Source organism: Oncorhynchus gorbuscha, linkage group LG23 (assembly GCF_021184085.1).
Source record: "Oncorhynchus gorbuscha isolate QuinsamMale2020 ecotype Even-year linkage group LG23, OgorEven_v1.0, whole genome shotgun sequence".
Lineage (NCBI taxonomy): Eukaryota > Metazoa > Chordata > Actinopteri > Salmoniformes > Salmonidae > Oncorhynchus > Oncorhynchus gorbuscha.
In genome coordinates, this window is record NC_060195.1 from 24,808,086 (window position 1) to 24,816,492 (window position 8,407).

At 42.2% G+C, this 8,407-nt stretch overlaps 1 protein-coding gene and 1 long non-coding RNA gene across 2 annotated transcripts in view; both read left to right on the top strand.

The window, feature by feature from the left end:
- The window catches only part of LOC124011462 (mitogen-activated protein kinase kinase kinase kinase 4-like), a 140,407-nt gene extending 134,932 nt beyond the window's left edge, over positions 1 to 5,475 (top strand). The window contains exons 33-35 of the transcript XR_006834583.1: positions 4,794 to 4,852; positions 5,087 to 5,231; positions 5,410 to 5,475. The gene's annotated coding sequence lies outside the window, so the exon portion shown is untranslated. The remainder of the gene's footprint in view (positions 1 to 4,793; positions 4,853 to 5,086; positions 5,232 to 5,409) is intronic.
- Positions 5,476 to 6,026: 551 nt separating this feature from the next.
- Positions 6,027 to 6,535, top strand: LOC124011094. The gene is made up of 3 exons (XR_006834545.1): positions 6,027 to 6,160; positions 6,253 to 6,276; positions 6,409 to 6,535. It is a non-coding gene; the product is annotated as an uncharacterized LOC124011094 (long non-coding RNA).
- Positions 6,536 to 8,407: the final 1,872 nt, after the last annotated feature.

An 8,407-nucleotide genomic window follows, 5' to 3' on the forward strand; every position in this document is an offset into this window, starting at 1 on the left:
ATTTTCAATGATGGCCTAGGAACAGTGGCTGCTGCCTGTTCAGTGGCAGAACAACAGATTTTGTACCTTGTCAGCTTGGGGATTTGAACTTGCAACCTTTCGGTTACTAGTCCAACACTCTAACCACTAGGCTACCCTGCCGCCTCTGTGGTTCTCCCTCTAAATCAGTCCCCGAGACAATTCCAAGACCTGTTGACTTGTGTAATGGCTTGATGATTAGAACACGGTCAACAAATATTCAATTATAGTCCACAATTGTTTAGCAGACATTCATATCCAGAGCAGCTTACATCGTGAGTGCATACAGAGCAACTTAAGTTGTGAGTGCATACAGAGCAGCTTACATCGTGAGTGCATACAGAGCAGCTTACATCATGAGTGCATACAGAGCAACTTAAGTTGTGAGTGCATACAGAGCAGCTTACATCATGAGTGCATACAGAGCAGCTTACATCATGAGTGCATACAGAGCAACTTACATTGTGAGTGCATACAGAGCAGCTTACATCGTGAGTGCATACAGAGCAGCTTACATCATGAGTGCATACAGAGCAACTTAAGTTGTGAGTGCATACAGAGCAGCTTACATCATGAGTGCATACAGAGCAGCTTACATCATGAGTGCATACAGAGCAACTTAAGTTGTGAGTGCATACAGAGCAGCTTACATCATGAGTGCATACAGAGCAATCATGAGTTAGAGCAACTTGTGAGTGCATACAGAGCAGCTTACATCATGAGTGCATACAGAGCAACTTTCATGAGTGCATACAGAGCAGCTTACATCATGAGTGCATACAGAGCTTAAGTCATGAGTGCATACAGAGCAACACAGCATCATGAGTGCATACAGAGCAGCTTACATCATGAGTGCATACAGAGCAGCTTACATCATGAGTGCATACAGAGCAACTTAAGTTGTGAGTGCATACAGAGCAGCTTACATCATGAGTGCATACAGAGCAACTTAAGTCATGAGTGCATACAGAGCAGCTTACATCATGAGTGCATACAGAGCAGCTTACATCATGAGTGCATACAGAGCAACTTAAGTTGTGAGTGCATACAGAGCAGCTTACATCATGAGTGCATACAGAGCAACTTAAGTCATGTGAGTGCATACAGAGCAGCTTACATCATGAGTGCATACAGAGCAGCTTACATCATGAGTGCATAGTCAGAGTGCAACTTACATAAGTTGCTTACATCATGAGTGCATACAGAGTACATCAGAGTGCAGAGCTTACATCATGAGTGCATACAGAGCAACTTAAGTCGTGAGTGCATACAGAGCAACTTAAGTTGTGAGTGCATACATTTTCAAACTAGTCCTCCATGGGAATCTAACCCACAACCCTGGCATTGCAAGTGCCATGCTCTACCAACTGAGGCACAGTGGACATTATCAGTTATAGCAGTTGGTCAACGGGACAACATTAACAACAATAATCAAAGGTCAAAATAACCATACATATAACAATAATATACAGTGGGGCAAAAAAGTATTTAGTCAGCCACCAATTGTGCAAGTTTTCCCACTTAAAAAGAAGAGAGAGGCCTGTAATTTTCATCATAGGTACACTTCAACTATGACAGACAAAATGAGAGAAAAAAATCCAGCAAATCACATTATAGGATTTTTAATGAATTTATTTGCAAATTATGGTGTAAAATAAATAAGTGATGGAATGTACTCCATGACTGGACATCTGGTGTATTAAAGAGCCAGCTGCAGTACCATTAGAAAGTTCCTAGAGGAGGCAGACGACTGTGGAAGACAGATAAAGCAAACAAATGCTACATTCAAGGAACATGCTGTGTTAGACCTTCACAATGTTCTATATGTGATGAGAAAGTGGCGGAATGTTAATGGTACTATATAAAGCTTAAATAAGACCTTAGCAAAGAGAAGGCCATTTCATGTACCTGTAGTTTCACAGGGCTTGCATGTCTATTGAAACAGTACTTGTTTACGTGATGCCTCTAAATACTCCAAAGCTGTCCAATGCCCTGCCTCTCCTGGTAATGTGTAGAGGAAAAGGCCTCTACATTCATGTTCCCTCCTTTACCTTTGCCTCTCAAAAATATGGGATTGTTGTTTCTTATGGCGACGACTGCCGGACAGAGGAGATAGAATGTCTTTAGATGCTTCGTTTAATAAGAGGGCAATGCGAGGGGAGCAAGCGAAGGGATGACTAGTGTGAATAGGCGAATTAAGCCCACTATCGATTTGGGACAGCACTTTGTCTCCAGTGGACATTCCAGACCAGGAGCAGGGAAGATTCATCTCACGCCATCTGTTTCTAAATCCAACTCACAGAAGGCTAAACCAATTTAGACTGTGACTTAGCTCAGGTTTCTTCTTGTCCTAATGCTCTATTATAGCTAGTAGCTGAATCCCTCCAGTCCTTCAGGTCTAGGGCATCTATAGGTGGTGGAGGCCCAGTCACCGGATCTCATGCAGGGCCCACTGTGAATACCATGCACCATTCTGGTCTGGGTGAAAGCAGTGTCATATGGAAAGCTTTACATGTCTGAAACAAGCCCACTTGTTTGATGTCACATATCTGATATGTTGAAGAGATGAATCATCAGATCACCTGACTGGGTGTTCAGAAGAAGGTGTCTCCCTGATGACCGTACGGGTTTCCCTCCTGACGACAATTCTATCATGAGATCCAGTCTGTCTGTCGTTAAATGGAGCCTCTGTTTTAAGCAGTCATATGCCACTCACACTAACAACCCCATCTCTCTGGAGTGTTGGGGTTACATCATGCACATGTCCATTTTCCTCCCAACTCTGTGACATGGTGGAGGCTTTTCTCGTTAGCCTATCTGCTTGTCCTGGTCAAATGTGATCTGGTACAATCAGTAAATGTCTCAGTGCTTGGCCAGGAAGAAGAAGTGCACGATGTCACAGGAAGGCCATAAAGATCATCAAGGACAACACCCCGCTATCATCCAGAAGGTGAGGTCAGTACAAGTGCATCAAAGCTGGGACCGAGAGACTGAAAAACAGCTTCTATCTCAAGGCCATCAGACTGTTAAACAGCCACCACTAACATTGAGTGGCTGCTGCCAACATACTGACTCAACTCCAGCCACTATAATAATGGAAATGGATGGAAATTGATGTTAAAACGTGTCACTAGCCACTTTAAACAATGCCACTTAATATAATGTTCACATACCCTACATTACTCATCTCATATGTATATGTATATACTGTACTCTATATCATCTACTGCATATTTATGTAATACATGTATCACTAGCCACTTTAAACTATGCCACTTGTTTACATACCCTACATTACTCATCTCATATGTATATACTGTACTCGATACCATCTACTGCATCTTGCCTATGCCGTTCTGTACCATCACTCATTCATATATCTTTATGTACATATTCTTTATCCCTTTACACTTGGTTGTATAAGGTAGTAGTTGTGGAATTGTTAGGTTAGATTACTCGTTGGTTATTACTGCATTGTCGGAACTAGAAGCACAAGCATTTCGCTAAACTCGCATTAACATCTGCAAACCATGTGTATGTGATAAATAAAATTTGATTTGATTTTGAAAAAGAAAAAAAGGTGTGTTAGTGTTTTTTGTGTGATGCTTGTACTCCTCTTAGCAGTGTGATGTGTTGTTGTTTTCATGTGAAGCATTTAGAAGTCTCATGTTGCTACTGTGATGGAGTGTTGAACCTTCAACTAATGCTGTTGTATTGTGTGGGCGGGGGAGTTTGAGATGCTGGCAAACACTGATGCATCTCCTGGCAAACACTGATGCATCTCCTGGCAAACACTGATGCATCTCCTGGCAAACACTGATGCATCTCCTGGCAAACACTGATGCATCTCCTGGCAAACACTGATGCATCTCCTGGCAAACACTGATGCATCTCCTGGCAAACACTGATGCATCTCCTGGCAAACACTGATGCATCTCCTGGCAAACACTGATGCATCTCCTGGCAAACACTGATGCATCTCCTGGCAAACACTGATGCATCTCCTGGCAAACACTGATGCATCTCCTGGCAAACACTGATGCATCTCCTGGCAAACACTGATGCATCTCCTGGCAAACACTGATGCATCTCCAGATTGATACAATTATATGAAATCCCATCAAATAGAATGGTTTTCTGTCTTTGTAACTAATTCTGATGACCAGAATAAACTAATGCATGGATTTTGTCTGTATTCCACAGGAATAACCTGCAGTACCATATTTCTGAGTTGGTTCAGTCAACAGCACATGATTTACATTGTTGTAGAGTCTTGGCCCCAAGCTGAGCTCCCTCTGTGGGCCAATGGGATCCCCTTTCTGTATAAATAGACAGAGGCTCATGCCAGTATCCATCAGCACGGTGATTGTGGGAGATTAAAGGAGATGAACAGTGCCTTTCTGAGTCAAACAACATGGTCCTTCAGATGAATAGATTGTTATGTAACCTTTACACACCATGATGATCACTCAGTCGTTGGCTTTTGACACAACACACACACAGGCAGTAAAAACTTGGCATGTCACATTAAGACAGGACCTCAAGGTGCAGTGTCCTTGGATGTTTCATTTGTAAGGTCACATAGGGAGTGTTTTTATACTGAACAAAAATGCAACATGCAACAATTTCAAAGATTTTGCTGAGTTACAGTTCATATGAGGAAATCAGTCAATTGAAATTCATTCACTAGGCCCTAATCTATGTATTTGACATTACTGGGCAGGGGAGGAATAAGCATCTGCAGCTCATGCTCATTCTCCCTTCCCTCTGTACAGAAATCAGCAGCTATTGGGCACAGTGACACTCCCCCTGGGAAGGCCTGAAACATGACACAGTAGGTTGAAAGGACATGAATGACTAGAATGAAACATTTTCAAACCAGTACATCATTTTCCGTAAGATATTGAGACATTGGAATGACATGGGGACAACTGTGTGATTGCACACCGTCTTGGTGTGTGTGTGTGTGTGTGTGTGTGTGTGTGTGTGTGTGTGTGTGTGTGTGTGTGTGTGTGTGTGTGTGTGTGTGTGTGTGTGTGTGTGTGTGTGTGTGTGTGTGTGTGTGCAGCATCCAGAAGAAGACCAGCACCATGTCTCTGACCATCTCCAGCTCCTCCGAAGCAATCTCCTCTTCCTCATCCTCTTCCTCCACTGTGGTCCAGCAGCAGAGACACTCCAGCCTGGTGCAGCCCCTCTGCATCAGCCTCCAGAGGGTACCTAAACACACACATTCCACATACTCACCAAACTCGTCACACGATATACACACTCAACAGCTTCAACTGCTCCTGATCAATATTGATGATGTCATGTACCCACAGACAGACAGCATATTGACAGTGCTACTTTGTATTTTGGTATCTACTGATTGTTGTTCCATCTTGTTTCTAGAGACAGAGTCCATCCTACCCCAGACAGTATTCAGGAGGTGGTGGCGTGGCCCCAACTTTTGTCGAGGTAAATTAATACAGGATACATCTTTACCCCCATCTGGTGACTGAATATGGAACTGAAGGTTTAGGTTGGGTTGGCACTATATCCATTTCATGAAGGATCCTTCCTCCTTATATCAGTGTGTCCAGAGGCCTAATCCTTGCCATTCAAATGGATTTACACCTACTCTAGTTCCTTATGACGTCCTAGGCAGTCTGAATATGACATAGCTTTTCATATCTGAATATGACATAGCTTTTCAGTCAAAATATGACAAAGGCCATTGTCTTAATTGCTGTCAGAAGTCAACAAAAATGTGTCAAAAGCATTCTTCTTGTCAGTTTGTTAACGAGTGTTCCCTAAACAGCTATGAAAAAGTATGAAAATGTATGCACTCACTACAGTAAGTCTGGATAAGAGTGTCTATTAAATGACTAACAGCTGGGTACCCACTGTATGAGCGTAGGGCTGAGATGAGGAGAGTGGTTGAGATTGGAGGAGCTTGGTGATGAAGGCATGTGGGTGTCAACAGCCATTAGCTTTGATCCACTTCTCTCCTGTGTCCAGCGTCTCCATGACATCAGCACGGTCAAGGGTCAGCTGGTGGTTCTAGAGTGCCGTATTCGTGGAACGCCACCACTGCAGATTCTGTGGCACCATGAGAATGAGCAGATAGTGGACTCAGCTGACTTCCACATCCTCAGAAAGAGTAAGTAGGAGTAGATCACAGTGTGAAATAGACCAAGAATGACCTTTGAGGCACTAAATAGAAATGCTCTTAACGTTCTTCTCCTTTTTCAGAGGCTACTTCTGCATCAGTGCCAGGTGAGTTGGAAAACATACCCAAGGCCCACTGTTGGCTATTGAAGGACACATTTACCCCAGTTTACCACTATAAGATGACCAATCAAACCTGATACATTGGTGCTGGTATGTCCTCCTCTCCTACCTCTACAGAGGAGCTGTGGACCCTTGTCGTCACCGAGGCCTTCCCAGAGGACTCTGGGTTGTTCAAATGTATAGCTGGGAATCAGTTGGGAACAGTATCATGCGACGCCATACTGGAGGTGTACCTAGGTGAGCAGAGACTAGCTTCAGAACTGGTCAGACACAGGAGACTACTGTTGTGCTTCTGCACAACTTTCTTCATCCACTGTAATCCAAATCAAATCAAATCAAATGTATTTATATAGCCCTTCGTACATCAGCTGATATCTCAAAGTGCTGTACAGAAACCCAGCCTAAAACCCCAAACAGCAAGCAATGCAGGTGCATCCACATACAATCCTGAAATACATTCTGACATTGTGACCACGTCTGTGTCCAGACCTGGAAGTGCAGATGGAGAAAGAGACGCCCATGGATGAGCAGTCCTTAGAGTCTACTAGGCTGGAACCTTATGACTTTCCCTCTTTACTTCATGACATAGCAGGGATTCCCCCTCCAGAGTGGCCAGAGAGCCCAGTCTGTGAGATTGGTCACCCACTTGAAGAACAGTGAGTTCAACAATTCTAACATCCTGCAAAAACCCTCAAATTGAAAGATGAATGTCCAGTATGCTGTTCTGTGAGACAGTACTTTTTTTCAAATCAAAATACCTATCAATAATGTAAATGTAAAATTTTAAGGAATTATTTTATAGGTCATCTTTGCTTTAGCAGGGATGAAGAGTTTAGAGAAATACAGTGTTTCCCTAATGTCATTTTGATTCAACTGCCACAAGAGTGGGCTATTGCCTTGTTTGAAGTTTCTGGTAGGCTGCAACAGTTTTAAAAATTGTATGATCGAACTCTCTGTGTACATTAATTAATTAATTAGGACTTGATTAAGATAGGTATTACTTACAGCGCTGATAGTTTGGTTTGAGGATGGTTTATCATCTGATTATAATAACAGGGATGGGATTATTTAGCCTATTTGTCCTTAAAAAAAATCATGTTTATATGTTTATACCATGTTATTAAATAGGAGATTATAAAGGATTGTGTGTATGCTAAAGGCACAACAAATGTGGGCGACTGTGACATGTAAATAAAAAATAAATGCAGGTCAGGGGTCGCATTACAGCCGCTCTGAAATCACCTGTGAGTCGGCGCGCACGTCATTCTGCATACCCGATGTGGGTGTACACAAGTTACTACGGACCTGTTGCACTCCAACTCTTATCACAAACATTTAACTCTCCTCTGCGGTGAAGCCTTTATTGAAGTTGAAATAGCATACGATATTTAATCTAGGAACATTTATCCAGGTAAGCTTAATGCATTGTTTGATTAATTTGTCACGGGTGCAATTTATTATACACGTTTGTAATTGATTTATGTTTTTCTGTAATCAGTTGTGTGGTCGTGTTCTGAGTAAGTAAATGGAAATGACCTGTCCATGTTAGTGTTGACGTTCGTCTGCATATCATACCAGTGATTAAAGTGTTTAATTTATTAAGTGTCATGTCAAAGTGAGGTCTCTCTATAGGCAACTTGGATTACTATCATTCATACCAGAGTTCAAGAAACGTTGGCTGCATGCACACAGGCAGCCCAAGTCTGGTCTTTTTGACATTAATTGGTCTTTTGACCTATAGCATCAGCTCTGAAAAAGATCTGCTGTAAAATAACTGATGTGATTGGTCAAAAGACTAATTAGTAGGAACAAAATATTAGAATTGGGATGCCTGTGTGTTGGTGCTGCTCTGTAGTGAATGTGTGATTTCTTTAGGGCATGGTATTTGAGGTAGTTTAACAATAAGGAAAATCCATGGTAACAGAAGGATGCTGACACTCACATTTGACAAAATCCCATTTACTTGAACAGTGCAGCAAAGTTTGGTAACAGAATGATGACAGAAAAAGCAGGAATTGTCATTCTGTTACCAAATGTTACACTGTTCAAGTAAATGGGCTTTAATTACATTTTAAGTGGAAGTTAACAGTAGTCGTTGTGCATAGAGTTGTGTGGT